The sequence below is a fragment of the Chlorocebus sabaeus genome, chromosome 8 (assembly GCF_047675955.1).
Source record: "Chlorocebus sabaeus isolate Y175 chromosome 8, mChlSab1.0.hap1, whole genome shotgun sequence".
NCBI classification, from domain to species: domain Eukaryota; kingdom Metazoa; phylum Chordata; class Mammalia; order Primates; family Cercopithecidae; genus Chlorocebus; species Chlorocebus sabaeus.
Window position 1 is genome coordinate 50,153,467 of NC_132911.1, and position 26,559 is coordinate 50,180,025.

Sequence of the window (26,559 nt, forward strand, 5' to 3'; positions counted from 1 at the left end):
TACCTATGTGAGATGAATAAACATAGCAAAAAGCAGACTTACAGAAACCTTCTATCCAGTTTTTTTCTGAAGATATTTCCTATTTCACCATAGGCCTGAATGTGCTCTCGAATGTCCCTTTGCAAATCCGTCCATGACGTCATTTCAAAACTGCGTAATAGAAAGAAAGTTTTATCTATGTGAGATGAATAAACATATCTATCACAAAGCACTTTCACAGAAAGCTTCTTTCCAGTTTTTGTCTGAGGATATTTCCTTTTTCACCATAGCCGTCCATATAACCTCGAATGTCCCCTGGTAGCTCTTTCTCCAAAAGGAATTCCCCAATCTGCTATGAGAAGAAAAGCATAAATCTGTGAGTGGAATGCACACGTCACAGAGCAGCTTCTTGGAAATCTTCTCTCCAGTTTCTATCTGAAGATATTTCCGTTTTCACCATAAGCCTCAAAGTGTTCTCGAGTGTCCCTTAGCTAACTAAACTAAAGCAGTGTTAGAATACTGCTCAATGAAAACTGTAGCTTAACTGTGTGAGTGGAATGCACATGACACAGAGCAGTTTCACAGAATGCTTCCTTCTGGTTTTTATCGGAGGATATTTCTTTTTCAAAATATTCTTAAGAGCGCTCTCAAGTGTCCTTTCTCAAGTTCCACAGAAAGAGTGATTTCAAACTGCTCAATCCAAAGAATGATTTAATCTATGAGATGAATACACACATCAGAAAGCAGTTGCTCAGAAATCCTCTCTCTGATTTTCAATGGAAGACATTTCCTTGCTTGTCACAGGCCTTCAGTCACCACTTAATATGCCTTTGTAGAATCCTCAAAGACAGACTTTCCAAACTGGGAAATGTAGAGTAGCTTTAACTCTCTGAAATGAATGCACACATCAGAGAGCAATTTCTTGGAATGCTTCTTTCTGGGTTGTATTTCAGGATATTTCATTTTTCACCATAGTCTTCCATGCACTCCTAAATACTACTTTTTTGGTTTCACAGGAACAATGTTCCAACACTGCCTTATGAGAAAAAGGGTATAAATCCCTGAGTGGAATGCATACATCATAAAGCAGTTTCTCAGAAAGCTTGTATCCAGTTTTTATTTGAAGATATCTCATTTTCTCATTTTTCACCGTAGGCCTGAATGTGCTCCCAAATGTCCCTTCGTGGATCCATCCATGATAGAGTTTCCAAACTGCAAAATATAAGGAAAGTTTTATCTATGTGAGATGAATAAACATATATATCACAAAGCAGTTTCACAGAAACATTCTTTCAGGTTTTGTCTGAGGATATTTCCTTTTTCACCGTAGCCTTCCCTATACTCCAGAATGTCCCTTGGTAACTTTTTCTCCAAAAGGAATTCCCCAATCCTCTATGAGAAGAAAGGTGTAATTCAGTGAGTCCAATGCACACGTCACAAAGTAGCTCCTTGGAAATCATTTCTCCAGGTTCTATCTGAAGATATTCCCTTTTTCACCATAAGCCTCAAAGTGCTCCCGAATATCCCTTCACAGACTAAACAATAATCGTGGTAGAACACTGCTCAATGAAAAGTGTAGCTTAACTGTGTGACCAGAATTCACGCAACACGGAACAGTTTCACAGAAAGTTTCCTTCTGGTTTCTATCTTAGGTTATTTCTTTTTCAGGATATTCTAAAGAGCGTTCTCAAATGTCCTTTCTCAGATTCCACAGAAACAGCAATTTCAAACTGCTCAATCCAAAGAATGATTTAACTCTATGAGATGAGAACACACATCACAAAAGAGTTGCTCAGAAAGCTTCTCTCCAATTTTCGACGGAAGGCATTTCCTTGCTCGTCACAGGCCTCCAGTTGCCACTTAATGTCCCTTCGCAGAATCCTCAAAGACAGACTTTCCAAACTGGGAAATGTAGAATAAGCTTAAACTTTGTGAAATGAGTGGACAAGTCAGAGAGGAGTTTCTTGGAATGCTTCTTTCTGGGTTTTATTTCAAGATATTTCATTTTTTGCCATAGTCTTCCATGCCCTCTGAAATATTACTTTTTCGGTTTTACAGGAACAGTGTTCAAACACTGCCTTATGAAGAAAAAGGTATAACACCCTGAGTGGAATGCACACATCACAAAGCAATTTCTCAGAAAGCTTTATCCAATTTTTATCTGAAGATATCTCCTTTTTCACCATAGGCCTGAATGTGCTCCTGAATGTCCCTTTGTGGATCTATCCATGACAGAGTTTCCAAACTGTGTAATATAAGAAAAGTTTTATCTCTGTGAGGTGAATCAATATATCTATCACAAAACAGTTTCACAGAAATCTTCTTTCCAGTTTTTATCTGTGGATGTTTCCTTTTTCACCATAGCCGTCCCTATACTCCCTAATATCTCTTGGTAGCTTTTTCTACAAAAGGGATTCCCCAATCCTCTATGAGAAGAAAGGTATAATTCTGTGAGTGGAATGCACATGTCACAAAGCAGCTCCTCAGAAAGATTCTCTCCTGTTTCTCTCTGAAGATATTTCCTTTTTCACCAGAAGCTTCAAAGTGATCCCGAATATCCCTTCGCAGACTAAACAAAAACAGTGCTAGAATACTGCTCAATGAAAAGAGAAGCTTAACTGAGTGAGCAGAATTCATGCGACACAGAGCAGTTTCACAGAAAGTTTCCTTCTGGTTTCTATCTGAGGTTATTTCTTTTTCAGGATACTCTAAAGAGCGTTCCCAAATGTCCTTTCTCAGGTTCCACAGAAAAAGTGATTTCAAACTGCTCAATCCAAAGAATGATTTAACTCTATGAGATGAATACAAACATCACAAAAAAGTTGCTCAGAAAGCTTCTCTCCAATTTTTGATGGAAGACAGTTCCTTGCTCGCCACAGGCCTCCAGTTGCCACTTAATATCCCTTCGCAGAATTCTCAAAGACAGACTTTCTAAATGGGGAAATGTAGACTAACCTTCAAATCTGTGAAATAAATGGACATTTCAGAGAGCATTTTCTTGAAATGCTTCTTTCTGGGTTTTGTTGAACGACATTTCACTTTTCGCCGTAGTCTTCAATGTACTCCGAAATATCCCTTTTTCAGTTTTACAGGAGCAGTGTTCAAACAGTATCTTTTGAGAAGAAAGGTATAACTCCCTGAGTGGAATGCACACATGACCACTCAGTTTCTCAGAAAGCTTCTCTCCAGTTTTCATCTGACAATATTTCCCTTTTCATCATAGGCCTGCATATGCTCCCAAATATCCCTTCACGGATCCATCCATGATGGAGTTTCCAAGCTGCATAATACAAAGAAATCTTTATCTATGTGAGATGAATAAACGTAGCAAAAAGCAGACTCACGGAAAGCTTCTGTCCAGTTTTTATCTGAAGATATTATCATTTTTTCCATGGTCCTGACTGTAATCCCGAATGTTTCTTCATGGATACGACCATGACAGAGTTCCCAAGCTGCATAATATAAAGAAAGGTTTATCTATGTGAAATGAAAACACAAAGCACAGAGCAGTTTCACAGAAAGATTCTTTCCAGTTTCTGTCTGAGACTCTTTCTCTTTTCACCATAGGCATCAATCTACTCGTGAATATCCCTTGGTACCTTTTTGTCCAAAAGTGTTTCCCCGATGCTATATGAGAAGAGAGGTATAACACAGTGAGTGGAATGCACACATCACAAAGCAGTTCCTCGAAAAACTTCTCTCCAGTCTCTTTCTGAACATATATCCTTTTTCACTGTAACCCTCAAAGTGCTCCTGAATATCCCTTTGCACGCTAAACATAAACAGCATTAGAAAACTGCTCAACGAAAATAGAAGCTTATCTGAGTGAGAGGAATTCAAACTACACATAGCAGTTACATACAAAACTTCCTTCTGGTTTTTATCTGTGGATATTTCTTTCTCCATATTCTAAAGAGCATTCCCAAATGTCCTTCCTCAGATTCCACAGAAACAGTGATTTCAAACTGCTCAATCCAAAGAATGATTTACCTCTATGAGATGAATATACACCTCACAAAGCAGTTGCTCAGAAAGTTTCTCTGAAGTTTTCAAAGGTAGGCATTTCCCTGCTGCCAAGAGGGCTCCGCACACCACTTAATATCCCTTCCCAAATTCCTCAAAGATAGAGTTTTCAAAGTGGGCAATGTATAGTAAACTTTACTCACAGAAATGAACGCACATATCAGAGACCATTTTCTTTTAACAATTCTTTCTGGGTTTTATTTGAGGATATTTCACTTTTCACCACAGTCTTCAATGTGCTCCAAAATAACACATTTTCAGTTTTACAGGAACACTGTTCAAACACTGCCTTATGAGAAGAGAGGTATAACTCCCTGAGTGTAATGCACACATCATAAAGCACTTTCTCAGAAAGCTTCTCTCCGGTTTTTATCTGAAGATATTTCAATTTTCACTAGAGTCCTGAATGTGCCCCCAGATGTCCCTTTGCAGATCCGTCCATGACAGAGTTTCCAAACTGTATTATATAAAGAAAGTTTTATCTATGTGAGGTGAATAAATATATCAATCACAAAGCAGTTTCACAGAAAGCTTCTTTCCAGTTTTTGTTTGAGCATAATTCCTTTTACACCATAGCCGTCCATACACTCCGAAATGTCCCTAGGAGGTTTTTTCCCCAGAAGGGAACCCCCAATCCTCTATGAGAAGAAAGGTATAACTCTGTGAGTGGAATGCACACATCACAAAACAACTCCTCGGAAAGCTTCTCTCCAGTTTCTATCTGAAGATATTTCTGTTTTCACCATGAATTTCCAAAACACTCTCGAATATCCCTTCACAGAGTAAACAAAAACAATGGTACAATACTGCTCAATGAAAAGAGAAGCTTAACTGTGTGAGTGGAATTCACATGTTTCAGAGCAGTTTCACAGAATGCTTACTTCTGGTTTTTATCTGAGGGTATTTCTTTTTCAACATATTCTAAAGTGCGTTCCCAAATGTCCTTTCTCAGGTTTCACAGAAACAGTGATTTCAAGCTTCTTAATCCAAAGAATGTTTTAACTCTGTGAGATGAAACACATATCACAGGCAGTTTCTCAGAATGCTTCTCTACACTTTTCAATGGAAGAGATTTCCTTGCTCACCACAGGCCTCCAGGCACAACTTAATATCCCCTCGCAGATTCCTCAATGACAGATTTTCCAAAGTGGGCAATGTAGATTAAGTTTTAACTCTGTGAAATGAATGCACATATCAGGGGGCAGTTTCTTGAAATGCTTCTTTTTGGATTTTATTTGACAATATTTCACTTCTCACCATATTCTTCAGTGGTCTTCGAAATATCACATTTTCGGTTTTACAGGAACAGTGTTCAAACACTGCCTTAGGAGAAAAGTGGTATAACTCCCTGAGTGGAATGCACACATCATAAAGCAGTTTCTCAGAAAGCTTCTCTCCAGTTTTTATCTGAAGATATTTCCTTTTTCTCCATAGGCCTGAATGTGAACCCGAGTATCCCTTCGCGATTCCATCCATGACAGAATATGAAAGCTGTGAAATGTAAAGAAAGCTTTATCTGTATGAGATGAATACACATAGCAAAAAGCAGATTCACAGAAAACTTCTATCCTGGTTTAATATGAATATATTTACTTTTTCACCATAGTACAGAATTTGCTCCTGAATGTCCCTTTGTGCATCTGTCCATGAAAGAGTTTTCAAACTGTGTACTGTAAAGAAAGCTTTATCTATGTGACATGAATACACATAGCACAGAGCAGTTTCACAGAAAGCTTCTTTCTAGTTTCTGTCTGAGGCTATTTCCCTTTTCACCATAGGGATTAATGTGCCTCTGAATATCTCTTGGTACCTTTTTCTCCAAAAGGGTTTCCCTGATGCTGTATGAGAAGAGAGGTAGAACACTATGAGTGGAAAGCCCACGTCACAAATCAATTCCTCAGAAAGTTTCTCTATAGTTTCTATCTCAACATGTTTCCTTTTTCACCGTAAGCCTCAAAGCACTCCCGAATATCCCTTCACACGCTAAACATAAACAGTGTTAGAAAATTGCTCAATGAAAAGAGAAGGTTAACTGAGCGAGAGGTATTCACATGACACATAGTAGTTTCACAGAAAGCTTCCTTCTTTTTTTTTTTTATCTGAGGGTATTTCTTTCTCCATATTCTAAAGAGCTCTCCCAAATGTCCTTCCTCAGATTCCACAGAAACAGTGATTTCAAATGGCTCAATGCAAGATATAATTTAATTCTATGAGATGAATATGCACATCACAAAGCTGTTTCTCAGAATGATTCTCTCCATTTTTCAATGGAAGACGTTTTCTTGCTCACCACTGGCCTCCGGGCGCTACTTAATATCCCTTCGCAGATTCCTCAAAGACAGATTTTCCAAACTGGGCAATGTAGAGAAAGCTTTACTTCTGTTAAATGAATGCACATATCCGAGAACAGATTCTTGCAACGCTTCTTTCTGGGTTTTATTTGAGGATATACCACTTTTCACCATAGTCTTCAATGCACTCAGGAATATCACTTTTTTGTCTTACAAGAACAGTGTTCAAACACTGCCTTATGAGAAAAGAGGTATAACTCCCTGAGTGGAATGTACACATCACAAAGCAGTTTCTCAGAAAGCTTCTCTCCAGTTTCTACCAGAACATATTTCCTTTTTCACCATAAGCCTCAAAGTGCTCCCGAATATCCCTTCACATGCTAAACATAAACAGTGTTAGAAAACTACTCAATGAAAAGAGAAGCTTAACTGAGTGAGAGGAATTCACACAACACATAGCAGTTTCACAGAAAGCTTCCTTCTGGTTTTTATCTGAGTATGTTTCCCTTTTCACCATAGTCCTGAATGTGCTCCCGAATGCCCTTCGCGGATCCATCCACAACAGAGTTTCCAAGCTGTGTAATGTAAAGAAAGCATTGTCCACGTGAAATGAATAAACATAGGAAAAAGCAGATTCACAGAAAACTTCTTTCAAGTTTTTATCCACAGATATTTCCTTTTTCACCATAGACTTCAATGTGCTCCTGAATATCCCTTCGCGGATCCATCCATGACAGAATTTTGAGGCTGCGTAATGTAAAGAAAGCTTTATCGATGTGAGATGAATACACATAGCACAGAGCAATTTCACAGAAAACTTCTTTTCAGTTTTCGCCTGAGGCTATTTCTCTTTTCACCATAGGCGTCAATATTCTCCCCAATATCCCTTCGTACCTATTTCTCCAAAAGGGTTTCCCTGATGCTGTATGAGAAGAGAGGTAAACACTGTGACTGGAATGCACACGTCACAAAGCAGTTCCTCGGATTGTTTCTCTCCAGTTTTGGTCAAAACATATTTCCTTTTTCACCGTAAGCCTCAAAGCACTCCTGAATATCCCTTCACTCGCTAAACATAAACAGGGTTAGAAAACTGCTCAATGGAAAGAGAGGCTTAAGTGAGCTAAAGAATTAAGATGACACACAGCAGTTTCACAGAAAGCTTCCTTCTGGATTTTACCTGAGGATATTTCTTTCTCCATATTCTAAGGACTATTCACAAATGTCCTTCCTCAGATTCCACAAAAACAGAGATTTCAAATAGCTCAATCCAAAGAATAGTTTAACTCTATGAGATGAATGCACACATCACAAAGCAGTTGCTCAGAAAGCTTGTCTCCAGTTTTCACTGGAAGACGTTTCCTTGCTCACCACAAGCCACTGGGCACCACTTAATATCCCTTCACAGATTACTCAAAGAGAGTTTCCAAACTGGGCAACATAGAGTAACCTTTACCTCTGTGAAGTGAATGCACATATCAGAAAGCAGTTTCTTGGAACCCTTCTTTCTGGGTTTTATTTCAGGATATTTCACTTTTGAAACAGTCTTCAATGCACTCCAAAATATCACGTTTTCAGTTTTACAGGAACAGTGTTCAAACACTGCCTTATGAGAAAAGAGGTTTTACTCCCTGAGTGGAATCCACACATCATAAAGCAGTTTCTCAGAAAGCTTCTTTCCAGTTTCTATCTGAAGATATTTTCTTTTTCCCTGTAAACCTCAAAGCACTCCCAAATATCCCTTTGCAGACTAAACAAAAAGTGTTAGAATACTGTTCAATGAAAAGAGAAGCTTAACAGTGAGAGCAGAATTCACTCGACATAGAGCAGTTTCACAGAAAGTTTCCTTCTGGTTTCTATCTGAGGTTATTTCTTTTTCAGGATATTCTAAAGAGTGTTCCCAAATGCCCTTTCTCAGATTCCACAGAAACAGTGACTTCAAACTCCTCAACCCAAACAATGATTGAACTCTGTGATATGAATACAAACATCACAAAAGTGTTGCTCCGAACGTTTCCCTCCAATTTTCAACAGAAGACATTTTCTTGCTCACCACAAGCCTCTGGTTGCCACTTAATATCCCTTCCCAGAATCCTCAAAGACAGACTTTCCAACCTGGGAAATGTAGAGTAAGCTTTAACTGTGTGAAATGAATGGACATGTCAGAGAACAGTTTCTCGAAATGCTTCTTTCTGGGTTTTATTTGACGACATTTCACTTGTTGCCATAGTCTTCAATGTGGTCCAAATATCACTTCTGTAGTTTTACAGGAACAGTGTTCAAGGTGTGCCTTACGACAAGAAAATTACAACGTCCTGAGTGGAATGCGAACATCACCAAGAAGTTTCTCAGAAAGCTTCTCTCCAGTTTTTATCTGACGATGTTTTCTTTTTCACCATAGGCCTGAATGTGATCCCAAATATCCCTTCGCAGATCCATCCATGGTGGAGTTTCCAAGGTGTGTAACATAAGGAAAGCTTTACTTATGTGACATAAATAAACATAGCAAAAAGCAGATTCAGAGAAAGCTTCTTTCCAGTTTTTATCTGAAGATATTTCCTTCTTCAACATAGTCCTGAACGTGATCCCGAATATCCCTTCATGGATCTGTCTATGACAGAGTTTCCAGGCTGCACAGTGGAAAGAAAGCTTTATCTATGTGAGATGAATACACATATCACAGAGCAGTTTCATAGAAAGCTTCTTTCCAAGGTTTGTCTGAGGCTATTTCACTTTTCACCACAGGCATCAACATCCTCCCAAATATCACTTGGTACCTTATTCTCCAAAAGGGTTTACCAGATGCTGTATGAGAAGAAAGGTATAATTCTGTGAGTGGAATGCACACGTCATGAAGCAGCTCATCAGAAAGCTTCTATCCAATCTCTATCTGAAGATATTTCCCTTTTCACTGTAAGCCTCAAAGCACTCCCAAATATCCCTTTGCAGACTAAACATAAACAGTGTTAGAATACTGCTCCATCAAAAGAGAAGCTTAACTGTGAGCAGAATTCACACGACACAGAGAAGTTTCACAGAAAGCTCCGTTCTGGTTTCTATCTGAGGTTATTTCTTTATCAGGATATTCTAAAGAGCCTTCCCAAATGTCCTTTCTCAGATTCCACAGAAACAGTGATTTCAAACTGCTCAATTCAAAGAATGATTTAACTCTATGAGATGAATACAAGCACCACAAAAGAGTTACTCAGAAAGCTTCTCTCCGGTTTTCAACGGAAGACATTTCCCTGCTCACCACAGGCCTCCGGTTGCCACTTAATATCCCTTCGCAGAATTCTCAAAGACAGACTTTCCAAACTGAGAAATGTAGAGTATGCTTTAACTCTGTGAAATGAATGGACATGTCAGAGAGCAGTTTCGTGGAATGCTTCTTTCCGGGTTTTATTGGATGACATTTCACTTTCCCACAGAGTCTTCAATGGGTTCCGAATATCACTTTTTTAGTTTTACAGGTACAGCGTTCAAACAGTGCCTTATGACAAGAAAGGTATAACTCCCTGAGTGGAATTCACACAGCACCAAGCAGTTTCTCATAAAGCTTCTCTCCTTTTTTTATCTGATGATATTTCCTTTCTCACCATAGGTCCGAAAGTGATCCAGAATATCCCTTCATGGATCCATCCATGATGGAATTTCCAAGCCGCAAAATGTAAAGAAAGCTTTATCTATGTGAGATGAATAAAAATAGCAAAAAGCAGATTCAGAGAAAGCTTCTTTCCAGTTTTTCTCTGAAGATATTTCCTTTTTCACCATAGTCCTGAATGTGCTCCAGAATGTCCATTTGTGGATCCGTCCATGACAGAGTTTCCAACTGTGTAATGTAAACAAAGCTTTATCTATGTAAGATGAATACACAAATCATACAGCAGTTTCATAGAAAGCTTCTTTCCAATTTTTGTCTGAGGCTATTTCCCATTTCACCATAGGCATCAACATGCTCGCGAATATCACTTGGTACCTTTTTCTCCAAAAGGGTTTCCCCGATGCTGTATGAGAAGAGAAGTATAACACTGTGAGTGGAAAGCACAAGTCAGAAACCGGTTCCTCAGAAAGCTTCTCTCCAGTTTTGGTCTAAACATATTTCTTTTTACACCATAAACCTCATAGTGCTCCCAAATATCCCTTCATATACTAAACATAAACAGGGTTAGATACCTGCTCAATGGAAAGAGAGGCTTAACTGAGCGACAGGAATTAAGATGACATAGAGCAGTTTTACAGAAAGATTCCTTCTGGATTTTACCTGTGAATATTTCTTTCTCCATATTCTAAGCAGCGTTCTAAAATGTCCTGCCTCAGATTCCAGAAAAACAGTGATTTCAAACTCCTAAATCCAAAGAATGGTTTAACTTTATGAGAAGAATACACACATCACACAACCATTGCTTACAAAGCTTGTCTCCAGTTTTCATCGGAACACGTGTGTTCATCACAAGCCTCTGGGCGCCACTTAATATCCAGTCACAGATTCCTCAAAGACAGAGTTTCCAAACTGTGCAACGTAGAGTAAGCTTTAACTCTTTGAAATGAATGCATATATCGGAGAGCAGTTCCTTGGAACGCTTCTCTCTGTGTTTTACTTGAGGATATTTCACTTTTCACCATAGTCTTCAATGGGCTCCAAAATATCACTTTTTCGGTTTTACAGGAACAGTGTTCAAACACTGCCTTATGAGAAAAGTTGTATAACGTCCTGAGTGGAATGCACATATCACAAAGTGGTTTCTCAGAAAGCTTCTCTCCAGTTTTTATCTGAAGATATTTCCTTTTTCACCATAGGCCTGAATGTGCTCCCGAATGTCCCTTCGCGAATCCATCCATGACGGAGATTCCAAATTGCATAATAGAAAGAAAGTTTTATCTATGTGAGATGAATAAACATATCTATCACAAAGATGTTTCACAAAAAGTTTCTTTCCAGTTTTTGTTTGAGGATATTTCCTTTTTCACCATAACCCTCTATATACTCCCGAATGTCCCCTGGTAGCTTTTTCTCCAAAAGGGATTCCACAATCCTCTATGAGAAGAAAAGTATAACTCTGTGAGAGGAATGCACATGTCACAAAGCAGCCTCTGGGAAATGTTCTCCCCAGTTTCTATTTGAAGATATTTCCATTTTCTCCATAAGCCTCAAAGTGCTCCCGAATATTCTTTATCTGACTAAACTAAAACAGTGTTAGAATACTGCTCAATGAAAACTGAAGCTTAACTGTGCGAGTGGAATTCACGAGACCCAGAGCAGTTTCACAGAAAGCTTCCATCTAGTTTTAATCGGAGGGTATTTCTTTTTCAGCATATTCTTAAGAGTATTCCCAAATGTCCTTTCTCAGGTTTCACAGTAGGAATGATTTCAGACTGCTCAGTCCAAAGAATGATTTAACTCTATGAGATGAAAACACACATCACAAAGCAGTTGCTCAGAAATCTTATCTCCGGTTTTCAATGGAAAACCTTTCCTTGCTCGCCAGAGGCCTCCAGTCGCCACTTAATATCCCTTCACAGAATCCTCAGAGACAGTCTTTCGAAAGTTGGAAATGTAAAGTAAGCTTTAACTCTGTGAAATGAATGTACATGTCACAGAGTAGTTTCTTGGAATGCTTCTTTCCGGATTTTATTTGATGGCATTTCACTTTTTGCCATAGTCTTCAATGTGCTTTGAATATCCCTTTTTTAGTTTTACATGACTAGTGTTCAAACAGTGCTTTATGAGAAGAAAGGTATAACTTCCTAAGTGGAATTCACTCATCATCAAGAAGTTTCTCATAAAGCTTCTCTCTGCTTTCTATCTGATGATATTTCCTTTTTCACCATAGGCCTATATGTGATTCCAAATATCCCTTTGTGGATCCATCCATGACGGAGTTTCCAAGCTCCGTAATGTAAAAAAAGCTTCATCTATGTGAGATGAATACATATAGCAAAAAGCAGACACTCATGATAGTCTTCAACGTGCTCCAAATATCACATTTTTAGTTGTACAGGAACAGTGTTCAAACAGTCCCTTATGAGAAAAAAGGTATAACTCCTTGAGTGGAATGCACACATCACCAAGACGTTTCTCAGAAAGCTTCTCTCCAGTTTTTATCTGGTGATATTTCCTTTTTCACAATAGGCCCAAATGTGATCCTGAATATCCCTTCGTGGATTCATCCATGACGGAAGTTCCAAGCTGCGTAATGTAAAGAAATCTTTTTCTATGTGACTGAATAAACTCAGCAAAAAGCACATTCACAGAAACTTCTTTGTTTAGTCTTCAATGTTCTCGGAATATCCCTTTTGTAGTTTTACAGGAACAGTGTTCAAACAGTGCTTTATGAGAAAAAAGGTATAACTCCCTGAGTGGAATCCACACATCACCAAGCAGTTCCTCGGAAAGCTTCTCTACAGTTTCTATGTGAGCATGTTTCCTTTTTCAGAGTAAGCCTCAAAGAACTCCAGAATATCCCTTCACATGCTAAACATAAACAGTGTTAGAAAATTGCTCAAGGAAAACAGAGGTTTAACTGAGCAAGAGGAATTCACACGACACATTGTAGTTTCACAGAAAGCTTCCTAGTTTTATCTGATTATATTTCTTTCTACATATTCTAAAGAGCGTTCTCAAATGTTCTTCCTCAGATTCCACAGAAATAGTGATATCAAACTGTTCAAGTCAAAGTATGATTTAACTCTATGAGACGAATACACACATCACAAAGCAGTCGCTTAGAAAGCTTACCTCGTTTTCAAAGGAAATCATTTCCATGCTCACCAAATGCCTCCAGGTGCCACTTACTATCCCTTTGCAGATTTCTCAAAGATAGAGTTTCCAAACTTGGCAATGTAGAATAAGCAATATTTCTGTGAAATGAATGCACATATCAGAGAGCAGTTTCTTAGAATGCTTCCTTCTAGGTTTTATTTGAAGATATTTCACTTTTTGCCATAGTCTTCCAAGCACTCCAAAATATCACTTTTTTGGTTTTACAGGAACAGTGTTCAAACACTGTCTTATGAGAAAAGAGGTATGATTCCCTGAGTGGAATGCACACATCACAAAACAGTTTCTCAGAAAGCTTCTCTCCAGTTTTTATCTGAAGATATTTCCTATTTCAACATAGGCCTGAATGTGCTCCTGAATGTCCCTTCGTGAATCTGTCCATGATGGCGTTTCAAAACTGAGTAAGAGAAAGAAAGTTTTATCTATGTGAGATGAAGTAACATATCTATTACAAATCAGTTTCACTGAAAGCTTCTTTCCAGGTTTTGTGTGAGTATATTTCCTTTTTCACTATAGCTGGTCCTATACTCCCAAATGTCCCCTGGTAGCTTTTCCTCCAAAAGGGATTCCCCAATTCTCTATGAAGAGAAAAGTATAACTCTGTGATTGGAATGCCCACGTCATAAAGCTGCTCCTCGAAAATCTTCTCTCCAGTTTCTATCTGAAGATATTTAAATTTTCACCATAATCCTCAAAGTACTCCCAAGTATCCCTTAGTTGACTGAACTACAAAAGTGTTAGAATACTGCTCAATGAAAACAGAAGCTTAACTATGCAAGTGGAATTCACATAACACAGAGCAGTTTCACAGAAAGCTTTCTTCTGGTTTTTATCTAATGGTATTTCTTTTTCAGTATATTCTAAAAACCGTTCCCAAATGTCCTTTCTCAGATTCCACAGAAACAGTGATTTCAAACTGCTGAAACCAAGGAATGATTTAACTCTATAGGATGAATACACACATTAGCTGCATAATGTAAATAAAGTTTTATTTATGTGACACGAATTAATACAGCAAAGAACACATTCACAGAAAACTTCTTTCCAGTTTTTATCTGAAGATATTTCCTTTTCACATATTCCTGAATGTGTTCCTGAATGTCCCTCCTTGGAACCATCCATGACATAGTTTCCAAGCTGCGTAATGTAAAGAAAGCTTCATCTATATGAGATGAATACACATATCACAGAGCATTTTCACAGAAAGTTTCTTTCCAGTTTCTGTCTGAGAAGCTATTTCCTTTTTCACCATTGGCGTCAATATGCAAATGAATATAGCTTGATACCTTTTTCTCCAAAACGGTTTCCCCGATGATGTATGAGAAGAGAAGTATAACACTGTGTGTGGAATGCACACGTCACAAAGCAGTTCCTTTAATACTTACCCTCCTGCTTCTATCTGAACATATTTCCTTTTTCACTGTAAGCCTCAAAGTGCTTCCGAATATCCCGTCATATGCTAAACATAAACAACGTTAGAGAAAGGCTCAATGAAAAGAGAAGCTGAACTGAGCGAGAGGAGTTCACACGACACATAGCAGTTTCTCAGAAAGCTTCCTTCTGGTTTTTATGTGAGGATATTTCTTTCTCCATATTTTAAACAGCATTTCAGGATATTCTAAAGAGCATTCCCAAATATTCTTCCTCAGATTCCACAGAAACAGGATTTTCAAACTATTCAATCCAAAGAATGATTTAACTCTATGAGATGAATACACACTTCACAAAACAGTTGTTCAGAAAGCTTCTCTCCAGTTTTCAATGGAAGACATTTCCGTTCTCACCACAGGCCTTCAGGCACCATTAATATACCTTCACTGATACCTCAAAAACAGAGTTTCCAAACTTGGCAACGTAGAGTAAGCTTTAATTCTGTCAAGTGAATGCACATATCAGAGAGCAGTTTCTTGGAATGGTTCTTTCTGGGTTTTATTAGAGGATAGTTCACTTTTCGCCATAGTCTTCAATGTGCTCTGAAATATCACTTTTTCAGTTTTACAGGAACAGTGTTCAAACACTGACTTATAAGAAAAGAGGAATAACTCCCTGAGTGGAATGCACATATCACAAATCAGTTTCTCAGAAAGCTTCTCTCTGGTTTTTATCTAAAGATATTTCCTTTTTCACCATAGGCGTGAATGTGCTCCCAAATGTCCCTTTGTGGTTCATCCATGACGGAGTTTCCAAGCTGATTAATGTAAAGAAAACTTCATCTATGTGATATGAATAAACATAGTAAAAAGCAGATTCACAGAAAGCTTTCCAGTTTTTATCTGAAGATATTTCCTTTTTCACCATAGTACTGTATGTGCTCCCCAATGTCCCTTTGTGGATCCGTCCATGACAGAGTTTTCCTGTTGTGTGATGTAAAGAAAGCTTTATCTATGTGAGATGAATACACGTATCACAGAGCAGTTTCACAGAAAGATTCTTTCCAGTTTTTGTGTGAGGCTATTTCACTTTTCAACATAAGAGTCAATATGCTCCCGAATAACATATGGTACCTTTTTCTCCAAAAGGATTTTCCCGATGCTGTATTAGAAGAGAGGTATAACACTGTGAGTGGAATGTACACGTCAAAAGCGGTTCTTTGGAAAGCTTCTCCCCAGTTTGTATCTGAACATACTTCCTTTTTCAGCGTAAGCTTCAAAGTGCTTCTGAATATACCTTTGCACGCTAAACAAAAACAGTGTTAAAAAACTGCTCAATGAAAAGAGATGCTTAAATGAGTGAGAGGAATTCACATGACACATAGCAGTTTCACAGAAAGCTTCCTTCTGGTTTTTATCTGAGGGTATTTCTTTCTCCATAGTCTATAGAGAATTCCAAAATGTCCTTCATCAGATTCCACAGAAATAGTGATTTCAAAGTGCTCAATCCAAAGAATGCTTTAACTCTATGAGATGAACACACACATCACAAACAGTTGCTCAGAAAACTTCTCTCCAGTTTTCACCAGAAGGCATTTCCTTGCTCACCACAGGCCTCCGGGGGCCACTTAATACCCCTTCGCAGATTCCTCAAAGACAGAGTTTTCGAACTGGGAAATGTAGAGTAAGCTTGAACTCTGTGAAATGAATGCACATATCAGGGAGCAGTTTCTTGCAACACTGCATTCTGGATTTTATTTGAGGATATTTCACTTTTTGCCATAATCCTCAATGCACTCTGAAATATCACTTTTTTGGTTTTACAGGAATAGTGTTCAAACACTGCCTTAAGAGAAAAGAGGTATGACTCACGGCATGGAATGCACACATCATAAAGCAGTATCACAGAAAACTTCTCTTCAGTTTTTATCTGAAGAGATTTCCTTTTTCACCATAGGCCTGAATTTGATACCAACTATCCCACTGTGCATCTGTCCATGACGGAGTTTCCAGGCTGTGTAATGTAAAGAAAGCCTTATCTATGTGAGATGAATAAACATAGCAAAAGCAGATTCACAGAATACTTCTTTCCAGTTTTTATCTGAAGATATTTCCTTTTTCACCATATTCCTGAACATGCTCCCGAATGTCCCATCATGCATCTGTCCATGACGGAGTTTCCAAACTGCATACTGTAAACAAAGTTTTATCTTTGTGAGAGGAATATACATATCTATCACAAAGCAATTTCACAGAAAGCTTCTTTTCAGTTTTTGTCTGAGGATATTTCCTTTCTCACCATAGCCGTCCATATACTCTGGAATGTCCTTTGGTAGCTTTTTCTCCAAAAGGGATTACCCAATCCTCTATGAGAAGAAAGGTATAACTCTCTGAGCGCAATGCACACGTCACAAAGCAACTCCTTGGAAAGTTTCTCCCCAGTTTCTATCTGAAGCCTCAGAGAGCTCCAAAATATCCCTTTGCAGACTAAACAAAAACAGTGTTAGAATACTGCTCAATGAGAAGAGAATCTTAACTGTGCAAGTGGAATTCACATGACACAGAGCAGTTTCACAGAAAGTTTCCTTCTGGTTTTTGCCTGAGGGTATTTCTTTTTCAGAATATTCTAAAGAGCATTCCCAAATGTCCTTTCTCAGGTTCCACAGAAACAGTGATTTAAAACTGCTCAATCCAAAGAATGACTTAAGTCTATGAGATGAAAACACACATCACAGGCAGTTGCTCAGAAACCTTCTCTCCAGTTTTCAATGGAAGAGATTTCCTTGCTTACCACAGACCTCTGGGCACCACTTAATATCCCCTTGCAGATTCCTCAAAGACAGATTTTCCAAACTGGGTAACGTAGAATAAGCTTTAATTCTGTGAAATGAATACACATACCAGAGAGCAGTTTCTTCGAACACTTCTTTCTGGATTTTATATGAGGATATTTCACTTTTCGCAATATTCTTCAATGCGCTCTGAAATATCCCTTTTTAGGTGTTACAGGAAGAGTGTTCAAACATTACATTATGAGAAAAGAGATATAACTCCCTGAGTGGAATGCACAGATCACAAAGCAGTGTCTCAGCAAGCTTCTTTCCAGTTTTTATCTGAAGATATTTCCTTTTTCACCATAGGCCTGAATGTGCCCCCAAATATCCCTTCGCCGATCCCTCCATGATGGAATGTGAAAGCTGAATAATGCAAAGAAAGCTTTATCTATGTGAAATGAATAAACATAGCAAAACGCAGATTCACAGAAAGCTTCTTTCCAGTTTTTTTTGAAGATATTTCATTTTTCACTATAGTCCTGAATATGCTCCCAAATGTCCCTTTGCAGATCTGTCCATGACAGAGTTTCCAAGCTGTGTAATGTAAAGAAAGCTTTACCTATATGAGATGAATACACATATCACAAAGCAGTTTCACAGAAAGCTTCTTTCCAGTTTTTGCCAGAGGCTATTTCTCTTTTCACCTTAGGTGTCAATATGCTCCCCAATATCCCTTGGTACCTATTTCTCCAAAAGGGTTTCCCCAATGCCGTATGAGAAGAGAAGTATAACACTGTGAGTGGAATGCACACATCATAACAGTTCCTCGGAAAATTTCTCTCCAGTTTCGATCTCATCACATTTCCTTTTCAACCATAAGCCTTACAACGCTCCTGAGTATCCATTCGTACACTAAACAAAAACGGTGTTAGAAAAGTGCTCAATGAAAAGAGTAGCTTAAATGAGTGAGAAGAATTCACACGAAACATCGCAGTTTAACAGAAAGCTTACTTCTGGTTTTTATCTTAGGGTATTTCTTTTTCAACATATTCTAAAGAGCATTCCCAAATGTCCCTTGTCAGGTTCCACAAAACAGCAATTTCAAACTACTCAATTCAAAGAATGATTTGACACCATGAGAGCAATACACAGGTCACAAAGCGGTTGCTCAGAAAGCATCTCTCCAGTTTTCAATGGAAGACATTTCCTTGCTCAACACAGACCTCCGGACGAATATCCCTTCGCAGATTCCTCAAAGACAGAGTTTCCAAACTGGGCAACATAGAGTATGCATTAACTCTGTGAAATGAATGCACATATCAGAGAACAGTTTCTTGGAAGGCTTCTTTCTGGGTTTCATTTGGTGATATTCCACTTTTCGCCGTATTCTTCAATGCACTCTGAAATATCACTTTTTCAGTTTTACAGGAACAGTGTTCAAACACTGCCTTATGAGAAAAGAGGTATAACTCTGTGAGTGGATTCCACGCTTCACAAAGCAGTTTCTCAGAAAACTTCTCTCCAGTTTTTATCTGAAGATACTTCCTTTTTCACCACAGACCTGAAAGTGATCTCGAATGTCCCTTTGTGGATCAGTCCATGATGGATTTTTCAGGCTGTGTAATGTAAAGAAAGCTTTATCTATGTGAGATGAATAAACATAGCAATAGCAGATTCACAGAAAGTTTCTTTCCATTTTTTATCTGAAGATATTACCTTTTTCACCATAGTAATGAGTATGCTCCCGAATGTCCCTTCATGGATCCATCCATGACAGAGATTCCAAGCTGTGTAATGTAAATAATGCTTTATCTATGTGAGATGAATACACATATCACAGAGCAGTTTCACAAAAAGGTTCTTTCCAGTTTTTATCTGAGGCTATTTCTCTTTTCACCATTGCTATCAATATGCTCCCGTATAGCACTTGGTAGCTTTTTCTCCAAAAGGGTTTCCCCGATGCTGTATGAGAAGAGAGGTATAAAAGTGGAATGTACACGTCACAAAGTAGTTCCTTGGTAGGTTTCTCTCCAGTTTCCCTCTGAAAATATTTCCTTTTTCACCATAAGCCTCAAAGTGCTCCCGAATATCTCTTCGCACGCTAAACACCAACAGTGTTAGAAAACTGCTCCATGAAAAGAGAGGCTTAACTGAGTGAGAGGAATTAAGATGATACAGAGCAGTTTCACAGAAGGCTTCCTTCTGGTTTTTACCTGAGGATATTTCTTTCTCCATATTCCAGAGAGCACTCCCAAATGTCCTTCCTTAGATTCCACAGAAACAGTGATTTGAAACTGCTCAATCCAAAGAAAGGTTTAAATCTATGAGATGAATACAGACATCGCAAATCAGTTGCTCAGAAAGTTTCTCTCCAGTTTTCATCACAAGACGTTTTCTTGCTCACCTCAGGCATCAGGGCGCCACTTAATACCCCTTCCCAGATTCCTCAAAGATAGAGTTTCCAAACTGGGCAACGTAGAGTAAGACTTTCCTGAATTGCTTCTTTCTGGGTTTTATTTGATGATATTTTACTTTTTGCCATAGTCTTGAATGAGCTCCAAAATATTACTTTTTTGGTTTTACAGGAAAGGAGTTCAAACATTGCCTTATGAGAAAAGAGGTACAACTCCCTAAGTAAAATGCACACATCACAAAGATGTTTCACAGAAAGCTTCTTTCCAGTTTTCCTCTGAGGCTGTTTCCCTTTCCACCACAGTAGTCAATATGCTCCCGAATATCACTTGGTACCGTTTTCTCCAAAAATGTTTCCCCACTGTTGTATTAGAAGAGAGATATAACACTGTGACTGGAATGCACACGTCACAAAGCAGTTTCTAAGAAAGTTTCTCTCCAGTTTCTATCTGAACATATTTTCTTTTTCACTGTCAGCCTCCAAACGTTCCTGAATATCCCTTCCCATGCTAAACATAAACAAGATTATAAAACTGCTCAATGAAAAGAGAGGCTTAACTGAGAGAGAGGAATTAAGATGACACTGAGCAGTTTCACAGAAAGCTTCATTCTGGATTCTACCTAAGGATATTTCTTTCTCCATATTCTACTGAGTGTTCCCAAATGTCCTTCCTCAGACTCCAAAGAAACAGGGATTTCAAACTTCTCAATCCAAAGAATGATTTAACTCTAGGATGGAATACAAACTTCACAAAGGAGTTGCTCATAAATCTTCTCTCCAATTTTCAACAAAAGACATTTCCTTACTCGCCACAGGCCTCCAGTGTCACTTAATATCCCTTCGTAGAATCCTGAAAGTCAGACTTTCCAAACTGGGAAAATGTAGATTAAACTTTAACACTGTGTAATGAATGGACATGTCAGAGAGCAGTTTCAAGTGCCTTATGAGAAAAAAGGTATAACTCCCTGAGCGGAATGCACAGATCACCAAGCAGTTTCACAGAAAGCTTCTCTCCAGTTTTTTTTTTTTTTTTTTTTGAGATGGAGTCTCGCTCTGCCGCCCAGGCTGGAGTGCAGTGGCCGGACCTCAGCTCACTGCAAGCTCCGCCTCCCGGGTTTACGCCATTCTCCTGCCTCAGCCTCCTGAGTAGCTGGGACTACAGGCGCCCACCACCTCGCCCGGCTAGGTTTTTGTATTTTTGTAGTAGAGACGGGGTTTCACTGTGTTAGCCAGGATGGTCTTGATCTCCTGACCTCGTGATCTGCCCATCTCGGCCTCCCAAAGTGCTGGGATTGCAGGCTTGAGCCACCGCGCCCGGCCTCTCTCCAGTTTTTATCTGACGATATTTTCTTTTTCACCATGGGCCCAAATGTGATCCCGAATATCCCTTTGTGGATCCTTCCATGATGGAGTTTCCAAGCTGTGTAACATAAAGAAAGCTTTATCTGTGTGAGGTGAATACACATGTCATAGAGTAGTTTCATAGAAACCTTCTTTCCAGTTTTTGTCTGAGGCTATTTCCCTTTTCGACATAGGTGTCAACATGCTCCCAAATATCATTTGGTACCTATTTCTACAAAAGGGTTTTCCCAATGTTGTATAAGAAGAAAGGTAAATCTCTGTGAGTGCAATGCACACGTCACAAAGCAGCTACTCTGCAATCTTCTTTCCAGTTTCTAACTGAAGATATTTCCATTTTCACGATAAGCCTCAAAGCACTCCCGAATATCGCTTTGCACACTAAACACAGTGTTAGAGTACTGCTCAATGAAAAGAGAAGCTGACCTCTGTGATTAGAACACACATGACACAGAGCTGTTTCAGAGAAAACTTCCTTCCAGTTTTTATCTGAGGATTTTTTTTTTTAGCATATTCTAAAGAGTGTTCCCGAAAGTCATTGTTCAGGATCTACAGAAACAGAGATTTCAAACTGCTCAATACAAAGAATGATTTAACTCGGCCGAGCGCGGTGGCTCAAGCCTGTAATCTCAGCACTTTGGGAGGCCAAGACGGGTGGATCACGAGGTCAGGAGATCGAGACCATCCTGGCTAACACAGTGAAACACCGTCTCTACTAAAAATACAAAAAATTAGCCAGACGTGGTGGCAGGTGACTGTAGTCCCAGCTACTCGGGAGGCTGAGGCAGGAGAATGGCATGAACCTGGGAGGCAGAGCTTGCAGTGAGCTGAGATCCGGCCACTGCACTCCAGCCTGGGCGACAGAGCGAGACTCCGTCTCAAAAAAAAAAAAAAAAAAAAACAACAACAACAACAAAGAATGATTTAACTCTATGAGACGAATACACATATCACAAAGCAGTTGCTCAGAAAGCTTCTTTCCAGTTTTCATCAGAAAACATTTCCTTGTTCACCACAGGTCTCCAGGCGCCACTAAATATTCCTTTGCAGATTCGTCAAAGATAGTTTCCAAACTGAAAACATAGAGTAAGATTTAACACTGTGAAATGAATGCACATATCAGAGAGCAGCTTCTTCGAACGCTTCTTTCTGGGTTTTATTTGAGGATAGTTCACTTTTTGTCATAGTCTTCAATGCGATCTGAAATATCACGTTTTCGGTTTTACAGGAACAGTGTTCAAACACTGTCTTATGAGAAAAGAGGAATAACTCCCTGTGTGGAATGCACATATCACAAAACAGTTTCTCAGAAAGCTTCTCCCCGGTTTTTATCTGAAGATATTTCCTATTTCTCCATAGACCTGAATGTGCTCCCCAATGTCCCTTCGTGGATCCAAACATGACGGAGTTTCCAAGCTGCATAATGTAAAGAAAGCTTTATCTAAGTGAGGTCAATTCACATAGCACAGAGCAGTTTCACAGAAAGCTTCTTTCCAGTTTTTGTCTGAGGCTATTTCCATTTTCACCATAGGCGTCAATATGCTCTGAAAATCCCTTGGTTCCTTTTTCTCCAAAAGGGTTTCCCCGATGCTGTATGAGAAGAGAGGTATACCACTGTGAGTGGAATGTACACATCACAAAGCAGTTCCTCCAATAGCTTCTCTCCAGTATCTATCTGAGCATATTTTCTTTCTCACTGTGAGACTCAAAGCACTTCTGAATACCCCTTCACACACTAAACCTAAACAGTGTTAGAAAATTCTTCAATGAAAAGTGAAGCTTAAGTGAGTGAGAGGAATTCACACAACACATAGCAGTTTCACAGCAAGCTTCCTTCTGGATTTCATCTGAGGATATTTCTTTCTCCATATTCCAAAGAGCGATCCCAAATGTCCTTCCTCAGATACCACAGAAACAGTGATTTTAAACTGCTCAATCCAAGGAATGGTTTAACTCTATGAGACGAATACACACATCACAAACCAATTGCTCAGAAAACCTCTCTCCAGTTTTCATCGGAAGACATTTCCTTGCTCACCACAGGCCTCTGGGGTGCAACTTAATATCCCTTTGCAGATTCCTCAAAGACAGAGTTTCCAAACTGGGTAATGTAGAGTAAGCTTTAATTCTGTGAAATGAATACACATACCAGAGCGCAGTTTCTTGGAATGCTTCTTTCTGGGTTTTATTTGAGGATATTTCACTTTTCGCCATAGTCTTCAATGCACTCCAAAATAACACTTTTTCATTTTTCAGGAACGGTGCTCAAACACTGCCTTATGAGAAAAGAGGTATAATTCCCTGAGTGGAATGTCCACTTCACAAAGCAGTTTCTCAGAAAGCTTCTCTCCAGTTTTTATCTGAAGATATTCCCTTTTTCACCATATGCATGAATGTGTTCAAGAATGTCCCTTTGCCGATCTGTCCATGAGGGAGTATCCAAATTGTGTAAAATCATGAAAGTTTTATCTCTTTGAGATGAATAAACATATCCATCACAACCCAGTTTCACAGAAAGGTTCTCTCCAGTTTTTGTCTGAGGATACTTACTTTTCCACCATAGCCGTCCATATATTCCTGAATGTCCCTTGGCAGCTTTTTCTCCAAAAGGGATTCCTCAGTCCTCTATGAGAAAAAAAGGCATAAATTTGTGAGTGAAATGTACATGTCACAAAGCAGTTCCTCAGAAAGCTTCTCTCCAGTTTCCATCCGAACATATATTCTTTTTCACCGTAAGCCTCAAAGCGCTCCCGAATATTCCTTCTCAGACTAAACACAGTGTTAGAATACTGCTCCATGAAAAGAGAAGCTTAACTTTTCGAGTGGAATTCACACAACATAGAGCAGTTTCACAGAAAGCTTCCTTCTGCTTTTTATCTGAGGGTATTTCTTTTTCCGCATATTCTAAAGAGCGTTCCTAAATGTCCTCTCTCAGGTTCCACAGAGACAGTGATTTCAAACTGCTCAATCCAAAGATTGATTTAACTCTATGAAATGAATACACACATCACAAAGTAGTTGCTCAGAAAGCTTCTCTCCAGTTTTCATCGGAAGACGACGTGTCCTTGCTCACTACAAGACTCCAGGCACCACTTAATATACCTTCACAGATTCCTCAAAGACAGAGTTTCCAAACTGAGCAATGTAGAGTAAACTTTAACTCGGTGTAATGAATGCACATGTTAGAGAGCAGTTTCTTAGAATGCTTCTTTCTGGGTATTATTTCAGGAAATTTCACTTTTTGCCATAGTCTTCAATGTGCTCCGAAATATCACTTTTTTGGTTTTGCAGAAACAGTGTTCAAACACTGCCTTATGAAAAAACAGGTACAACTCCCTAAGTGGAATGCACACATCAGAAAGCAGTTTCTCAGAAAACTTCTCTCCAGTTTTCATCTGAAGATATTTCCATTTTCAACATAGGCCTGAATGTACTCCTGAATCTCCCTTAGTGGATCCATCCATGACAGAGTTTCCAAACTGTAATATAAGGAAAGTTTTATCTATGTGAGATGAATAAACATATCTATCACAAAGCAGTTTCACAGAAATCTTCTTTCCAGTTTTTCTCAGAGGATATTTCCTTTTTCACCGTAGCTGTCTACATACTCCCGAATGTCCCTTAGTAGCTTTTTTTCCAAAAGGGATTTCTCAATCCTCTATGAGAATAAAGGTATAATTCTGTGAGTGGAATTCACATGTCACAAAGCAGTTCATCGGAAACCTTCTATCCTGTTTCTATCTGAAGATATTTTGTTTTTCACCATAAGCCTCAAAGAACTCCCGAATATACCTTCACAGACTAAAAAAACAGTGTTAGAATACTGCTCAATGAAAAGAGAAGCTTAACTGGGCAAGAAGAATTCATGTAACCCAGAGCACTTTCACAGAAAGCTTCCTTCTGGTTTCTATCAGAGGTTATTTCTTTATCAGGATATTCTAAAGAGCATTCCCAAATGTCCTTTCTCAGATTCCACAGAAACAGTGATTTCAAACTGCTCAATTGAAAGAATGATTTAACTCTATGAGATGAATACAAACATCACAAAAAGGATGCACAGAATGGTTCTCTCGAATTTTCGATGGAAGACAGTTCCTTGCTCACCACAGGCCTCCGGTTGCCACTAAATATCCCTTCGCAGAATCCTCAAAGACCAACTTTCCAAACTGGGAAATGTACAATTAGCTTTAACACTGTGAAATGAATGGACATGTCAGAGAACAGTTTCTTGGAATGTTTCTTTCTGGGTTTTATTGGACAACATTTCACTTTTTGCCCTAGTCTTCAATGTGCTCTTAATATCACTTTATAGTTTTACAGGAACAGTGTTCAAACAGTGCCTTATGAGAATGAAGGTATAACTCCCTGAGTGGAATGCACACATCACAAAGCGGTTTCTCTGAATGCTTTTCTCCAGTTTTTTTAATCTGATGATATTTCCTTTTTCACCATAGGCCTGAATGTGATCCTGAATATTCTTTCACGGATACATCCATGATGGAGTTTCCAAGCTGTGAAATGTAAAGAAAGCTTTATCTATGTGAGATGAATAACCATAGCAAAAAGCCGATCCACAGAAAGCTTCTTTCCAGTTTTTTTCTGAAGATATTTCCTTTTACACCATAGTCCTGAATGTGCTCCAGAATGTCCCTTTGTGGATCCGTCCATGACAGAGTTTCCAAGCTGCATAATGTAAAAAAAGCTTTATCTGTGTGAGGTGAATACACATATCAAAGAGCAGTTTCATAGAAAGCTTCTTTCCAGTTTTTGTCTGAGGCTATTTCCCTTTTCATCATAGGTATCAACATGCTCCCGAATATCACTAGGTACCTTTTTCTTCAAAAGGGTTTCTTTGATGCTGTATGAGCAGAGAGTTATAACACTGTGAGTGGAATGCACAGGTCACAAAGCAGTTCCTCGGAAAGCTTCTCTCCAGTTTTGGTCTGAACATATTTTCTTTTTCACCGTAAGCCTCAAAGCACTCCCGAATATCCCTTCACATGCTAAACATAAACAGGGTTAGGAAACTGCTCAATGAAAATAGAGGCTTAACTGAGTGAGAGGAATTAAGAAGACAGAGTGCATTTTCAATGAAAGCTTTCTTGTGGATTTTACCTGAGGATATTTCTTTCTCCATATTCTAAGGAAGGTTCCAAAATGTCCTTCCTCACATTCCACAAAAACAGTGATTTCAAACTGCTCAATCCAAAGAAAGGTTTAACTCTATGAGACGAATACACACATCACAAAGCAGTTACTCAGAAAGCTTCTCTCCAGTTTTCATTGGAAGACGTTTCCTTGCTCAACACAGGCCTCCTGGCGCCACTTAATATCCCTTCACAGATTACTCAAGGACAGAGTTTTCAAACTGGGCAACGTAGAATAAGTTTTAACTCTGTGAACTCAATGCACATATCAGAGAGCAGTTTCTTGGAACGCTTCTTTCTGGGTTTTATTTGAGGATATTTCACTTTTTGCCATAGTCTTCAATGCGCACTGAAATATCACTTTTTCGGTTTTACAGAAACAGTATTCACACACTGCCTTATGAGAGAAGAGGTATAACTCCCTGAGT